Source organism: Suricata suricatta, chromosome 11, assembly GCF_006229205.1.
Source record: "Suricata suricatta isolate VVHF042 chromosome 11, meerkat_22Aug2017_6uvM2_HiC, whole genome shotgun sequence".
Classification (NCBI taxonomy): Eukaryota; Metazoa; Chordata; class Mammalia; order Carnivora; family Herpestidae; genus Suricata; species Suricata suricatta.
The window spans coordinates 67584080-67602182 of NC_043710.1; positions in this window are offsets into that span (position 1 = coordinate 67584080).

Consider the following 18103-nt stretch of genomic DNA (forward strand, 5'->3'; position numbering starts at 1 on the left):
GGAGATGATCCATGGACTGAAAGGGGAGGGGGAGGGGTAAGGGGGTGAGGGGGTGAGGGTCATGGTGGGGGGCACTTGTGGGGAGATATACTGGGTGTTATATGGAAACTAATTTGACAATAAACTATTATAAAAAATAAGATTGTATATATATATATATATATATATATATATACATATATATATATATATACACACACAGTGGAGTATTACATGGCAATGAGAAAGAATGAAATCTGGCCATTTGTAGGAAAGTGGATGGACCTCGAGGGTGTCATGCTAAGCGAAATAAGTCAGGCAGAAAAGGACAGATACCATATGTTTGCACTCAGGTCTAAAAGGAGAACAGGAGAAACCTAATGGAGGACCAGGGGGAAGGGAAGAGGGAAAGAGAGTTGGGGAGAGAGAGGGATGCAAAGCTTGAGAGACTATTGAAAACTGCAAACGAACTGAGGGTTGAAAGGGAAGGGGGAGGAGGAAAAGAGGTGGTGGTGATGTAGGAAGGCACTGTGGGGAAGAGCACTAGGTGTTGTATGGAAACCAATTTGACAATAAACTATTTAAAAAAAGAAGATGTGGTTTATATATACAATGGAATACTATATGGCAATGAGAAAGAATGAAATCTGGCCATTCTTAGCAATGTGGATGGACTTCAAGGGTGTCATGCTAAGCAAAATAAGTCAGGCAGAGAAGGACAGATACCATGTTTTTACTCATAAGTCTAACAGGAGAAACTTAACAGAGGACCATGGGGAGGGGATGGGGAAGGGAGGCAAATCCTGAGAGACTCCTGAATACTGAAAACACACTGAGGGCGGGAGGGGGAAAAGGGAAGGGGGGTGATGGACATGGAGAAGGGCACTTGTGGGAATGATCACTAGGTGTTCTATGGAAACCAACTTAACAATAAACTATTAAAAAAAGATAAATCATGTTCATGGATGGAGGGACAATATCATCCTGAAAATCAAATAGGAACTTTAAAATATCAATACAGTATACAAATGGACTAGTTTATTTGAAACTAAGTAAATGTAAGAATGAACAGATGTAAAGGTTAGGGCACACGTGACAAGTCTTGCTAAGACAATTTAGTGAGTAAGATAACGTGATTTTGATGCAAGATAGTAGATAACTTTATCAGAAAAGAAGCACACATATAAACACTTATAGCTTCCATAAAAAAGAAGTAGAAAGAGGATATATTATTCAACAAGTGGTTCTGGAAAGAAGTCAATAAACTGTAAGTAAAATTAGACTTCTACTTCTTGCACTATGTACAAATGACTTCCAAGTGGACTAAATACATAATTATGAGGAGGCAAACCTGAGCACATAACAGAAAACAGTGTGAAAACAAAAATAATTTTTGTTTTAAAGTTTATTTTTATTATCTATTTTGAGAGAGGGAATCCCAAGCAGTCTCCATGCTGTTAGCATGCAGCCCCACGTGGGGCTCAGTCCCACAAACTGTGTGATCATGACCTGAGCCCAAATCAAGAGACAGACACTCGAGTCACCTCTAGCCCCACATGGAGCCCCTCATAGGGCTCTGAGCTGATAGTGCAGAGTCTGCTTTGGGCTCTCTCTCTCTCTACCCCTCCACTGTCTTCTCTCAAAATAAATGAGTCAACTTAAAGAAAAACACATTAAAAAAAAAGTTCAGACACTCAACCGAGCTATGCAGTGCCCCCCAACAGTTTTTGTGATAAATGGAACCCTAAAAAAATCAATAAATTTGACTGCATTAAAATTTACATCTTTTATGTGGCCAAGACCTTTAAACCAAGTGGATGATAAACCACAGACTTGAAGAAGCTATTTATAATATATGTAGCCAAGAATTAGTATTTAACATGCGTATATAATAATGATGAGTAAAATTTTATAAACAACCGAAAGGTTTTGGGAAAAGGGATTGAAAGTTCCTGAAAGAGAAAAAAACCGAGGTCTGATAAATGAACAAAAAATAGATCAAATTCATTAACTATCGGGGGAAACAACATAATGAAGATATACCATGTTACTTCAACAAATTGGCGAATACTAAAAGATTGAAAATACCAAATACTGGCAAGTATATGAGGAATGGAAACCCCTATTCTTTTCTGCAGGTAGTATAAATATATATAACCATTTTGGGCTTAGCAAGAACTTAATGGTAGCACACACTATACAACAAAGTGATTCCTCTGTAACTATATTGTAGATTAGAAAAATTCACACATGTACATATGGGTTCCCGTATAAGAATATTGATTGCAGGCTGGCAATAATATACATTCATGGCAATAATAAAAACCAATTTAAGTATACTTTATGGATAGACAGAAGGAGAATAAATTCAGAGGACCTTAACCAAATTTGTTATTTTTTAAATAAAATGTCTCAAGCAAATATAACTGTAATATTGATATAGTTCACAATAAATTCTAAAAAGAAACCCTTTTAAGTGAATATAACAATGAATAATACAGGCTTCAAATGTGGATGGGATTTTAACAGGTTGAAAGGGGGAAAGAATTCCAGATGAGAACTTGGACAAGGAACAAGTCACAGAGATGGTGATATGTGGGGGCAATTGGAAAAATCAGGGAGAAATCACATACCCCAATAAAGACAGAGTGGTGCAGTGGTGAAGACTGAGGCCTTCATAGTCAGAAGGCTTGGTTTTAGGCCCTGCTGTAGTGTCCCCTCCATGAAGCTATTTGAGAATTGAATCAGGAGTACAGAAATGGCTGGAGCACACCAGCTACCCCTAGTACTTTCTCTACAGTGGCAGCCCTTACCACCATGGTCATGGGAATTTAGAGGGAGTATAGATCACAAGGGAAAGACAGCTTGTAACTAGAGTCTCACACACCTGGAAAGTCTTCACTTTATGCTAAAGACAGAGAAAAGCTATTAGTGCTATTTTATAAGAAAATAAATTTAGAGTTTGGGGGGTTATGGGGGAAGAGGTTCCTAAGCTCACCTCATCCCATGGATACACCAAGGCAATAACTGCATGTTTTACAACTATGAAAAAGACCTCAAGAGTCAGAATAAATATTCCACTGCTAGTCAAGAGAAGGACATATCAAAAATGGCAGGAGGCGGAGCATCTGGGTGGCTCAGTCTGTTAAGGGTCTGGCTTTTGTTTTTGGCTCAGGTTATGACCTCATGGTTTGTGAGATGGTGCCCTAGGTTGGGCTCTGTGCTGATAGAGTCTGCTTAGGATTTCTCCCTTTGTCCGCTCCCCTGACTCTCTCAATAATAATATTATAATTATTCTTTAAAAACCTGCTGTCAATATTGTGTAATAATAATTGGATCACTGTAAAAAAAAAGGTAAGATATGAATTCAAATTAGTAGATCAGGAATTTCTATTGAAACTACTGTGAAACATACATACAAATATGTTCATATACATAATGAATAAAAGTGTTACTAAAAAGTAAAAAAATGTGTAAAATTATCCCTTCAAATTTGTCAGGTTTGTGATATTTGTGACATTCCTCAATAAAAATATGCTAAATCCCTAAAAAAAAAAAATGGTAGGAGGTACAGAGACACTGTCAGGAACCAAACCCCCATTACAACTAACTACAGAGACATCACAAGCACAAAGAACTAAGAAGATGAGACTCCATACCAGGCACCCTCAGTCCTGGGAACCAAGACCCCATTTTGGGGGGCCAGCATGCTAAATAACCCAGCCTTCAACACAGCATAGAAGGTGCAGTTTGAAAGGTTCCTAGGGTATGACTGACAGAGATTTACTAATTTTAAGACCTGTGTCTGAAGGGCAGGGATCTGTAAGAGATTTCTTCAGGAACAAAAGTGCTGGCAGACACCATTTTTCTTCCCCTCTATGTGCCTAGATAGCTGAGCGTTTGTGGGAGCCAGTGTTTCCCTACAGAACTGCCTCACCAAATCTACTGGCTGCAGCAGTTACTCCTCCAAAACAACTTCTGCCCTGCCACACCTGGCAGGCAGTCCCAGCTGAAACCAGCACCACTCCAAAAGGGAAACCTGCCCTTTATGTGTTGGGGTATAAATACCCCTACATATCAGTATACCCACAGTTCCTGCAGCCACAGTAGCTGCCTGCATAGGGAGCAAGCTCTGCCCTTCAATGAGCCTGCAGCTGTCTTAGAGGCTAAATGCAGACAGCTAGTTGAGTGCTGAACCCACCTAGGTCGTTTGCCACACAGAGAGAAAACGCTGCCCAATGTGGACACAGTCAGTCATTGCAGCCAGCTAAGATGAGGGCCAGGTCCATCTACCAGTGTGCCCATAGCAAGCGTGCCTCAGCCATAGTGAGAGGGTGCACAGAACCCACATAGGAGATACCCCTGGTGTCCGGGGAGTATTGCTTTATAGGGTGCAACAGGATCTCTACTCCACAAGGCCACTACTTTCAAGACCAGGCAACATAGGTGACCTATCTAATATACAGGAACAAATATAGAGAGTGAGACAAAATGAGACAGAGGAACATGTCCCAAATAAATGAACAAGACAAAAATCACAGAAAAAGAGCTAAACTAAGCAAGTGTAAGCAATATGCCTGATAAACAGTTTATTTTTTAATTTTTTTAAATGTTTGTTCTTTATTTTTGAGAGAGAGATCATGAGTGGAGGAGGGATAGAGAAAAGGATATACAGAATCTGAAGTAGGCTCCAGACTCGACAGCTCAGAGTCAGATGCCAGGCTAGAACCCATGAACCGTGAGATCATGACCTGAGCCAAAGTTGGACACCCAATGGACTGAGCTGCCCCTGCTCATGAGTTTAAAGCAATGGTCATAAAAATACTCATCAAAACTTAAGAGTGAATGAACATAGTAAGAACTTCAACAGATAAATAGAAAATATATAAAAGAAAGAGCTGAAGAATACAATAATTGAAATGAAAAATATACTGGATGGAATGAACAGGAGATTGGAAGATGCTGATTGGATAATTGATCTGAAAGATGGTGTAATACTAAGCAACCAAGGTAAATAGCAGAAAAACCAGAATGATAAAAACGAGAATAGGCTAAGGGACATCAGTGACATCATCAAGAATAATATATTCATTATAGGGACATGTCGGAAAGAGAAAAAACAGATAAGAGAGCAGAAAACATATTTGAATAAATAAAAGCTGAAAATTTTCCTCATTTGAGGAAGGAAACAGACATTGATGGCCAGAAACACAGAAAGCTCCAAACAAGATGAACCTAAGGAGGTCCATACCAAGACACATATTAGAGACAGGAGTAAAAACTAAGGAAAATTTAAAAGCAGTAAGAGAAAGGAAAACACTTACATGCAAGGGGAATTCCATAAGTCTACTCTCACCACTGTTATTCAGCATAGTATTCGAAATCTTAGCCTCAGCAATCAGACAACACAAAGAAGTAACAGGCATCCAAATCAGTAAGGAGGTCAAACTTTCACTCTTCGCAGATGACATAATACTCCATGTGGAAAACTCAAAAGATTTCACCAAAAACCTTCTGGAACTGATCCATGAACTCAGCAGAGTGGAAGGATATAAAATCAATGCACAGAAATCAGCTGCATTCCTATACACCAAGAATGAAGCAACAGAAAGAGAAATCAAGGAATTGATCCCATTTATAATTGCACCAAAACCCATAAAATACCTAGGAATAAATCTAACCAAAGAGGTGAAAAATCTATACACTGAAAACCATAGAAAGCTTATGAAACAAATTAAAGACACTAAAAAATAAGAGGAAAAATATTCCATGCTCCTGGATAGGAAGAGCAAATATTGTTAAAATGTCAACACTAGCCAAAGTAATCTACATATTCAATGCAATCCCTATTGAAATAGCACCAGCATTCTTCACAGAGCTGGAACAAAAAGTCCTAAAGTTTGTATGGAACCAGAAAAGACCCTGAATAGTCAAAGAAATTTTGAAAAAGAAAACCAAAGCTGAAGGCATCACAATCCCAGACTTAAAGCTGTGTTATGAAGCTGTAATCAACAAGACAGTAGGATACTGGCACAAGGACAGACACTCAGATCAATGGAACAGAATGGAGAAGCCAAAAAGGGACCCACAAATGTGTGGCCAACTAATTTTTGACAAAGCAGGAAAGAATATCCGATGAAATAAAGACAGTCTCTTCTGCAAGTGGTGCTGGAAAAACTGGACCACTTTCTTACACTGTACATGAAAATAAATTCAAAATGGATGAAAGCCCTAAATATAAGACAGGAAGCCATCAAAATCCTTAAGGAGAAAGCAGGTAAGAACCTCTTTGACCTTGGATGCAGCAACTACTTCTTACTCAACACATCTCCGGAGGTAAGGGAAACTATTGGGACATCATCAAATAAGAATCTTCTCAACAGGGAAGGAACAATCAGCAAAACTAAAAGGCAACCAATGGAATGGGAGAAGATATTTGCAAATGACATATCAGATAAAGGGTTAGATTCCAAAATCTATAAAGAATTCATTAAACTCAACATCCCAAAACCAAATAATAAAGTGAAGAAATGGGCTAAAGTCATGAACAGACACTTTTCCAAACATGACTTCCAGATGCCCAACAGAGACATTTCATGTCAGACACATGAAGTGGTGCTCAACATCACTCATCGTCAGGAAAATACAAATCAAAACCACAATGAGATACCACCTTACACCTCTCAGAATGGTTAATATTAACATAGGCAACAAAAGATGTTGACAAGGATGAGGAAAAAGAGAATCTCTTTTGCACTGCTGGTGGGAATGCAAACTGGTGCAGCCATTCTTGGAAACAGTATGGAGGTCCCTCAAAAAATTAAAACTAGAACTACCCTATAACCCAGAAATTGCACTCATAGGTATTAATCCAAGGGATACGGTGTGCTATTTCAAAGGGACACTTGCGCCCCAATGTTTATAGCACCACTATCAACAATAGTCAAAGTATGGAATGAGCCCAAATGTGTGTGTGTGTGTGTGTGTGTGTGTGTGTGTGTGTGTGTGTGTGTGTGTGTATACACACACACACACAATGAAGTATTACTCGGCAATCACAAAGAATGAAATCTTGCCATTTGCAACTACATGGATGGAACTAGAGGGTATTATGCTAAGTAAAATTGGTCAGAGAAAGACAAATATTATGACTTCACTCATATAAGGACTTTAAGATACAATACAGATGAACATAAGGGAAGAGAAACAAAAATAACAGAGGGTTGCTGGAGAATTTGTGGGAGGGGGTTGGGTAAAATGGGCAGGGGGCATTAAAGAATCTACTTCTGAAATCATTTTTGCACTATATGCTAAGTATCTTAAATGTAAATTTAAAAAATAAATAATTTAAAAAATAGTATTATTGTTCCAGACCCTCATCTTTGTCCTTTCCTCATATAACAACACTGTAGGAATCTTAGTTATACCTGTAAACATTTTTTCCCCTTCTTTTTATGCTGGGCAGCATAACCCTGTATGCGGTGTATGTGATTTGTGTCTGATATAATTGAGTTTATTTATTTTTAATAGTTTATTGTCTAATTGGTTTCCATATAACACCCAGTGCTCTTCCCCACAAGTGTCCTCCTCCATTATCACCACTTCCCTTCCCCCTCTCTCTCCCCCTTCAACTCTCAGATCATTTTCAGTATTCAATAGTCTCTAGTGTTTTGCATCCCTCTCTCTCCCCAACTCTCTTTCCCCCTTCCCCTCCCCATGGTCCTCCATTAGGTTTCTATAACAGGAGAAATAACTGAGTTTAAATACTGGCTCTGCTAAGATATTACCAGTCTCAATTTGCTCATCTGTTCAATGGAGGTAATAGTATTTACTTCTTAGGATTCTTGTGAAGATAAAATGCAGTTTGTTCCAGGTCCATGATTCTGCTTAGAAATGTGCACTGGGCCTTTAATCAGAGAGAAGGATGAATTGTTGCCAAGAACTCTAAAGTGAATGGGCTTCCAGTTGATTGCAGGTTTACAGAAAAATGATGAAAATTTCTGGCTTAGATAGTAATGAAGAGGTTCAAAACAGCAATTCTTCTTTCACACAGAGTAGTAATTTAGTTTGAGAAAGTTAAAGCACTGGTGAATAATTGATTGCAAAATATGCATTATGATGTGCATAATTTAGTTAAATAAAAGCTCATGAGAAAGCCAATTTCAAAAAGAGGTGTATTAAATCAGGCTATAGGCACAGTCTATCTAGAACATCCCTTGAAACTTTAAAACATAGTTAAACCCAGGGAAATTACCAATTACTTATTTGAGGAGAAGCAGTTTTGTGTGCATAGGAAAGCATGCATCTTCTATAATTAAATATTATATATTCTATTGGTATAGATACCATATGTCCAAATAATATATATGATAATTTACCGAATAGTATAAATATATTTTTGTAAATTCTATATGTGATATAGAAATATACATATACCTAAAGTACGCATCATTACATAACCATATGGGGTATATATTCCAGTGTGTGTGCATGTGTTGTATAGACATATCCTATATATATCTATACAGGTACTATATATTTGTTAAAAAAGAAAACCACAGGCCCAAAATGGCATCACTTAGGTTAAGGCCCAAATCAGTAAACCAAGACTTAACACCTAACTTAACTGTAGTTTCATCTCCTTGGGAGTGTAATGTGCCATATTTGCCAAGAGACCAAAAATATAGAATATAAGAAGTAAATTAAAAATTATGATATAAAATGCAAAATTGATTATATAATAGGATTTTTAAAATTTCTAACATAAAAATGATCTTCTCCCTTGCTTACAGTTATTAATTTATCAGGGTTCAACATCTCCAGTGAACTCTATCTATGGATCATATGTACTCTGACTAAAACCAAATAAAAACATTTAAAAACACGATCCAGCTCATTTTGAAAACAAACCTTTCTATTTTCTAAAATATCCAAACCAAAATAGGCCTTCTCAGATTATTGAGATCCATGAGGTACTGCATGTTGTAAACATATTTGGGTTGTCATAAGATACCCATTTATTTATATTTTTAATGTTTTTATTTATTATTTATTTTTGAGAGAAAAAGAGAGAGAGAGAGAGAGAGCAGGGGAGGGTCACAGAAAGAGGGAGACATGGAATCTGAAGATAGGCTCCAGGCTTCAAGCTGTCAGCACAAAGCCCAACAATGGGCTCGAACCCACGAACCATGATCTCATGACCTGAGCTGAAGTCAGACACGTAACTGACTGAGCCACCCAGGTGCCCCTAAAATACCCTTTTAGAAGGTATTCCATTTAGCTTTCACCTTAGCTCTGCTGCCAGAGGTCTGGATCTACTGTGGTCACAGTGGTTTTCTGATGAGTCAAGAGTTAATTGCTCTGCAGGGCATTGGTGTTCACAGGCTGAGATCTCAGGAACACTGTTGAAAAAGAAGCCTTTGCAGCCCTGCCGTTTGGATGGATAGATGGGCAAGCAGATCAACCCTGCTCTGGAAGGATGGGACCCTCATGCACCAGTTCCAGACTGCCATGTCTACAGCAGCATGCCGCCTGTCTTCTAGACCTTAAATTGTCATAGAGACTCCCACATTAATTCTTCTGAGTTGACAGATGGCAAGGGTCTGTGATGGTTGGCAACACTTCCCTGCGTTACCCCAATTGACTTAGTATCAATACCACAAGGTCTGTTGCAAACTTTTTCTGCCCTGATCTAGGCACCTGATTTTCTGAATTTTCAGCACTTAAGTACGTGAACAATTAGTTACACATTTATGTATGTGACTAACAACCAGTGAATACTCACCTTGCACTGTGAGGAGACTACCTGGTGTTATTGTGAGGGAAGGTGGCAGAAGCAGACTCCAGGGTGGGGCTGTTTCAGGCTAGACAGCAAGCTGTACTAATCCCAGGGTGACAGCACATCAGCTTGGATCAGTAGCTCCTAATAAGTGAAGCTACAGAAAGGGGCTGCTTGCAACCCTGACATCTTCTATAAAGCTATGGACTCCTGTGGGGCTTGGCAAATCATCACTTTGATGTTAATTGATGCCAATTGGAGAGCATTTACAGTGATTTGAAAGATCAAAGAAAACACTTTAAAAGTAATTTTTAAGATCAGACCACATAGCAGTTGAAAGTGGTGGAGAGACCAGTTCCACCGGATTCAGTACCAGTTCCTCTAATTATTACTTCAGGGGCCTGCTGATCACGGAGGTCTCTACTCAGGGGCACTCAGTCAGCAAGGCAACACACTAACATGTCACCCAGGGCACAGAGAACTCTGCTTTGGCTCTGCCTGTCAAAGAGAGTAAGATAATGAAGGAAGGCTGATGCTGAAAAGCACTTAGAACCCCTCCAGTCTCCCCATTTCTGACAAATAGAGGACCACAGCCACAGGCCACAATGCAGAGAAGCCTTATTCATGTTGCCCAGAAGCCAACAATGACAGCTGCAGGCTGTAAGGGACCTGGACACATAGCCAAAGGCTCTATGCTCTGTCACTATGTTTTCCAAATGAAAGACAGGGCCTATACTCTGTCAGAGGGATATATTCCAATTTATGATTGATTTTCATGCAAAGACAAAGGGAGAAAATATTTGTAGTGTGAAATGTCTTGAAAGATCTACATAGAAAAGAATGCAGTCTTAGGGACATGCCATAGGAGGACAGGGAATTGGCTCCAGTGGTTAGAGAAGGAGTCTGTTCCAAGTTGCAGTGTTATGTTTGAAGGGACAGGAGTGCCAGCCCCAGCAGGACAAAAGGGAGAGAGTGACATTGCCTCAAATGAATGCATTCAATAAATATTTATTACTGAATAAATGAATAAATTAATAATAACAGTCTGTATAAGGAAAACAGGCAGTAGGAGATAAACAATGTCCCAGGCTATAGAAAAAACCAGTCCTTCCCCCAGACCTTCCTACTCAAAACGTGGTCCCTAAGCAGCAGCAATGGCCTCACCTAAGAGCTTGTTAGAAATTCAGAATCCTGTGCCCTACTCTGCTCTCTAGATGGTCTTATACACATTAAAGTTTGAGAAGAACTGTTCTAAGGATGTGCCCAATCACAGCCAATAGAAACGACAGACGGATGGGACCCAGGGTTATTTGAAGCTAACCAATCATTGTGTGCAAGCTGGGAGGACAGGTGGTCAAATTACAGGTTTCATGGAGGACACACACACAGAATATGGACAGACAGAGACAATCAGAAGTTGAAAAAGACAATCATAGTCACAGATTACATAGAGACAGATCAGGTACAAGAATAAAAATAAATGAGATCTGGCAATATAAGGGTATGTACAAATATAGGACAAAATTGAATTTAAAATTTCCTCTGGTGCCAAACAGAAAGCAAAGTCCCCCTTTCATTTTCTTTTAGCATTCCTTTAGAAAACTTGAAGTTGCAAATGCTTTCTCTGTCTGCTTCAGATGTATGTAAATCTTTTTAAAGCTAAATAAGCCTCTGGCCAGATCTTCCTCCTAAGCCTGGTTTTCTTGGGAGGCTACTTGCACTCCTTTGGAATGTGAATGTGGGGAAAATGGTGCCCAGTTCTCCACGTCCCTGTGCAAGTTTAGCTTAGACACCTGGCTCCAAGTTGTAACTATCTGCTTGTCAAAAAAGTTAATTTGCTTGGGATAAAGATAATTAACATGTATATAATGGAATGTATCTGCCCCACTATTATGAAGGGTAAGATTTCTTTCTGTCTTTACAATCTCTTTAGCAATTGCCTGTGATCTGCATTGCAGCCTGATTTAATGCTTAATCACCAATAAAACTGTTTCATTCTTTTCTACATTTTGTAGAGAAGATTCTCTTGGATTTGCAGGAGAGTTTTTTGTTTTTAATTTCTTCCCCAACACCAATCACAGGAGGCATGAGGATCAGAGTGTCTGCTGCCAACAACATATAGGTAAAATGACTCCCCTCATGGCTGCAGGAAAAGGGAAAAGAGTGAAAAGTGGATTGTCCTTTCATTTTTATTTGATAGTTCATGATGTATAGTAGGTCTTCATTATAAATCTTAAAATGTAATAAGAAACTATGTGACAATGGAGATGCAGGAAGTCTTTTTTAGGCAGAAGAATAAAATTCTGTGAGACTAATCTTTTAGAATCTCTTTCTTGAAACCAGAAAATAGTGGCCCTTATAGTTCTAAAAGTCACAAATGATGACAATGGGGGAGAGCAACCTGGTTGCTCTGCTTTTGCCACCAGAGACCTTGCCCATGAGGGCCAAGACTGGTATGGCCTGGTGTCACTGATTTTGCAGAGTGATTGGAGCCCAGAGCAGTGTAGTTGGCTACAAAGGTGGCACACATCTTCTAGAAGAGCTCTACATGTCTTGGTGGTCCATTTATTCATTCAGTCACATCCCCAAACACTTATTAAACATCCTAGAGTACCAGTTTCAGCACTAAATGCTGCAAGTATAGCGAATAAAGCTCAGGTCTTACTCTTGAAGAGCTCCCAGTTTACCAAAACAAAAAGACACATGAATGATTATGGCAGAGAATGTTTAAGTTTCATAATTGGAAACAGCACAAGAAGTGATGAAAATTCAGAAGACAACCGACATCCTGAGGCAGGTCAGCAAAATCTTCTGGAAAATAAGAGAGCTGAGCCGTGTCCTGAAGCTGGGAGTCCAATCATTATTGCCTGGGCTCTCACATGTCTTTCCTTTGGCTGGCTAATTCCTAAGACCCAATCCTCTAGATCTCAGCTTATGTAACTTCCACCAGGAAGGCTTCAGTGGCCCTGCAAGGCCAGAATAGGTGATGCTTGTTTGTGCCTTCACGGGAGCCTGTGTTCCCCTTATCACAGTATTAGTCTCTACTGTAGGTGCTCATTTACCTGTAAACCCCACAACACACTGGGAGCTCTGGTAGGGCAGGAACTTAATGATATTCACCTGTGTATCTCCAGCACCTAGCATATTCCCTGGCACACAGGTAGCACTTAATAAATACTGTGAAATGACTGGATGTTAGGGTAAAAGAAGTACGTGAGAGAAGGAAGTACGTTGGGAAGGAAACAAGTTATTCACATATAGCATGAGCCTATGAAGGCAGAAAAAAAAAACAAAAAACAAAACAAAACAAAAAACCCTCCAGCTAAGTATTGTGTATAAGGAATGACAAATATTTTAGAGTTGCTGGACCATGCCCTGCAAAGGAGAGACTGGCAGGAAATAAAATTGGAAAACTAAGTAGAGACCCTGCTTCAGTCTCAGGGTAAATGAAGTCAAGTGCCCTCCATTGATCTCTGTTTCCCTTTGGCAGGGTCTTGAGGATTGCTCATTCAAGTTGACATCTGTCTAGTGTGAACATAGTACAGATATTTCTCCCTAACATGTAACCCAGAGATGCAACATCTATAGCAGTTGAAACAAATATTGTGAGCCTAACTGTAGCCCACTCTGAACCACTGGAGGACCCTTCTCCAGAGTTATCCACACCAGAAGGGGATCTGCATACAAACAACATCCAGGAAATTGGGTACAACATATAATCACAGATATCTAACTAGTAACTAATTTGTGCCAAGTTGTAGAACATCTGAAAAGACCCTGCTTGGCCACTGGGCATTTACAGGATAAGCTGGTTGATGGGCTAATTCCATGGCTGTGGAGGATAAGAGGCCAACTGTGGCTCCCTGTCTATATATTGTAATCTGACCCAATGTTGAGTCTACAGTATGATCCTTATTGACATAAGAACTGACCTCAGAGATGGCCTTGGGAGAAACGAGGGAGATCAGCCAGGCTGGTGCCCTAAGATGCGGTGTGGATGAGGGGTAAAAGAACCTGGGATCTGTTTCTTGCTCTGTTTCAGATGAGTTCTGTGGTCACTAACAAGTCATATATATGTCTGTTCTTGAGACTGAAGTGATATAGGACTCTAAAATAGTAAATAATTTTAGCACTTTGTCACTTATAAAATCAGTGCTGAAGGTGATCAAGCAATCTCTATAAGCCCAGCCAAATACAAGGGCAGGTAGGGATATAGAGAAGTAAAGCTTTCTATTCCTTCCCTCAAGGTTCTTTTTACTTTGACAGTATAGACAGAACCAACATACACATAATGAGAACAATTAAACATGGACTCTTAAGGCAGTCTGAGTTCAGATAAGAGAGGAATCATTGAGAGATGGAAATGTGAAGAAGATTGCAAGCTGAGTGGCATCGAATAAATTTACCTTTTCCTTTTTTCCTGTCCTTTCTTATCCTTTCCTATTCCTGTATTCAGAAAAGAAAAATCACAACTGTCTATACTGATTCATCATAAAAACTCTCCGTAAACTAAGCCTAGAAGGGAACTACCTTAATTTGACCAAAATAATTTATGAAAAACTTACAGCCAATATCATATTTTTTGTTTCAATTCAAGATAGTTCCTGCTCTCACACTTTAATTCTTCATTCTACTGGGAGTTCTAACAATGCAATGCAGCACGAAAAGCTAATAAAAGTCACTACATGTGAGGAAAAAAATAAGTGCAAATGTTTCTTATTGCAGGAGACATGATTATTTCTATAGAAAATAAGGAAATAATAGAACTTTCTCAAGATTGCTGGATGAAATGTTAGTGTACAAAATTGTAGCTGTATATACTAGCAGCAAACTTTTAGAAAATGAAATAAAAATATCCATAGCAGCTTAAAAGAGGAACATAAAATACATGTAAATTTAACAAAAATTTTGATACCTATACACTGGAAAGTACTAAACATTTCTAAGAAAGAAAGTACTAAACATTCCTAAATAAAAACAAGACATACCATGTTCAAACATTGTGAGATACCAGTTATATTCAAATTATTTAAAGTTCTAGAATAAACAAAATAAATCTAGAGTTGAAAACATTCAAAACACTATGAAAAAGTAGGTGTGTTGAGAAAAACACCTAGAAAATTTCTGAAGTTATGAAATATTCTATGTATTATTATTAACAGAAGTGTGAATCATGAATGCTTGTCATAACTCATGAAATTTTATATCTAAGGTTTTTGTGTTTAATGAATATAAGTTTTATAAGTAAAAACATAAATCATATTAAACTGTAGTTAGCAGGTTTGCTTTGTGCTGTGGTATAAGGATAGCAATTCTGAAACTATTTTTTGTGTTTTCCAAGCTTGAGCAAATATGTTGAGAAAACCAAGATTGTCACTATTTTTATGGGTATTCTTGTGTGTGTGTGTGTGTGTTAAATATTCCCTAGATATGTCTATTGAGATGGTCTAAAGGCCATGACATCTTATTCCATGAATAGCAATGAGCACATCTTCAGCCCAGATCTTCATTCGTAAATATCTTTTTCTATGAAAAAGAAACAAGATTCCTTAGGGAATTGGACAGATCCAGGAATGAGGCAGGGAAATTATGAGTTGACCCTGAAACACTTGTTTTGCCAGAAAATAAGGAATATTATAAAGGGATACCAAAGACAAGTTTAGTAGCTTCATTGACCAAAGCTGACACAATGTAGGCACCAAAAATAAGCAAGTAAATAAATAAATAAATAAAATTTTTAGCCATTAAAAAATTCATGAGTTTATACCAACATAAATATATTGGTATATACAAAAGTAGGAGGTTAGTGTTTGATGGATAGTAATATATTTAGATAGTCTCAAGTTATTTTCCCACAAATTCCTATTAGCTAGGGAAAACAGCACATTTACATTGGAGAAATCTGGCAGGCATTGCCTAAATCAAGTGATAATGTTAATATCACCAATATCAGTACAAACTGCCATTTTGTTCCTCCTATGGGAGACATATGTCACTTTTCTTATGTTGACAAAAATACATAAATGTAACCATGAGAAAATATAGGATAATCCCAAATTGAGAATCTTCTACCAAGTAATTGTTCCATTCTCTTGAGAATTCTTCAAGGTCAAGATGGGTGAAAAAAAAAAGACAGAAATGATTCCAGAGTAAAGAAGACTACTAAAGTGATGTGGCAGATAAATGAAATTGGTGGTTCTGGGTTAAATCCTGGACTACGGTGATCAAGGCTTATAGAATATTATTGGGGCAGTTAATAAAATTAAAAAGTGGATTAGAAAACATTATGGCAATACTGCATTTCTTCATTTTGGATAACTATATATGATGTGAGAGAGTGTCTTTGTGCTTAGAAAGCTATCTTGTTCTTAGAAAATAGCACATTGAGGAGTAAATGAGAAAAGTAATTCCAACTTATTTTCATATGTTTCATATGTATATAAAATGATAAAACAAATAAGTAAAATGTAAACAAAGGCAAACTTGGGTAAAGTGTATTGAAGATTTTCTTAATACTATTCTTTCAATTTTTCTTTAAGTTTGAAACCATGTAAAAATAAATATCACCAAAAATGTGGCAGGATGACTAACACAAAAGTGAGGATAAGGGTTACATCTTGAGAGAAAAAGAAAGTCGGGAAATGCTCATAGAGAAGGGCATATGGCAGCACAGGGACATTTTTCACATACTCATATTCTGTTTCTTAGTCCGAGTATTCGGTATATGGTTGTTTATCTTACTATTTTTGAAACTATTAATATGTATTTTATACATGCTTCTATGGGTAGGATTTATTTAATAATAGAAAATGAGACACTAAGAGGAAAAAGAACCATCCAAAATCTGACTACTTATTTTTGGTGAAGTAGGGGCTAAAAGCCAAATGTTTGGAATCCCATCAAGTCTGTTTCTTTACCAGCTAACAATTTTGCGAATCATAATGAGGTTAATCTGTGTTTGGCCAGAGAATGCCTGAATCCTGACCTCAACCAGTCATCCCTGCCTACATGGTCCTAAAGGGAAATACATGCATAGAAAAATGTCCTATTGACTGATGAAGCAAAATTTCATTGCTAAGTCCTTGATGCCAAAACCCTGGGCAATCTCTGGTGAGTAAACTAGAACAGATGGAGTTCTCTTTTCTAGGCTGCAAATGTCAGACCCTAGAATCACAGCAAGCTGAATGGCCTTTTTCACCCCATTCTACCTAATTACACCCATCCTGAATTGTTGTGACCCTAATGGTGACTGTTTTTACCATGGCAGGCTAGCCACTAAGAAGAACAAAAAGCCTTTCTATGTGTATATTTATTCACATCCTGCTACAACCCATTTCTTCATAAAAGCTGCCCAATTAGAATCCTTGCCCTTGAAGAAATAAAAATGATACTTTTGAGAATAGAGTCAAAAGTGAGTTGTGAACTTGTTCTGGCCAACAGACACCACTATCTTCAGGCCAATAAGGCCACAGAGGTAGATACATAATTGAGACCCACCTGGCCTGTAAATATAGACAACTTGAGGAATTTAAGCTTATGATGTCTTGTGAATAAGTCCAATCACATTTCTTTATCTGCTTTCTTATTATGGGACTATAAAAAGATATCAAAAGTGCATTTACATTTCCTGTAGAGAGAAAATATGCAGATCATAATGAAGGTAAGAATATGCTTATAACCATATGTTTATTCTCACCAAAAAAAAAAAATCCATTTTGAAGTTGTAGGCACCACATGGTGGTGGTGGGTTGAAATGTCCATATTGAGTTCTTTTGGTTTTTCTTCCTCTCATATTATATGTTTATATTGTTCAGTCTAAACGTTTCTATCCCACCACCTTTTCCTTCACTTCCTTCCTAGCCCCCCACTTTGTTCCTTTGTATTAAGGTGCGGCCTAAAAACACATTCCAAACAATGTCATATTCCATATACTTAGAGACAAAGGAAATGGTTGCCTAGCAACAAGGTCCTGTAAAAATTTTTGAGCATTCTTTTACTTTCCATTTTAGGGCAAAGCTCAGGAAGCTGTTTGCAAAAAATAATCCAAGACTAGGATCTCTTTGTCTAAGAGCTCTAAAACAGAGGGAAGAGGGGAAAGAGGAGGAAGGGGAGGAGGAGGAGGAGGAGAAAGAATTAAGGTCCTTTTGTCACAATCTAAGTGGTGTTCTCAGTGGCAGTGGAAATGCAGAGATTTGGCCATAGGTGGGATGAAGCACTTAATTTTTCCATTCATCTTATGGTTCCTCCATTGTTCCTCAAACTTAACATGGGATTCTAGTCAATTAACTAAGATAGAAAGGCACTAAGGGAGACCAACCCTTGCTCTCTCAACTATCAAAGCTCCCT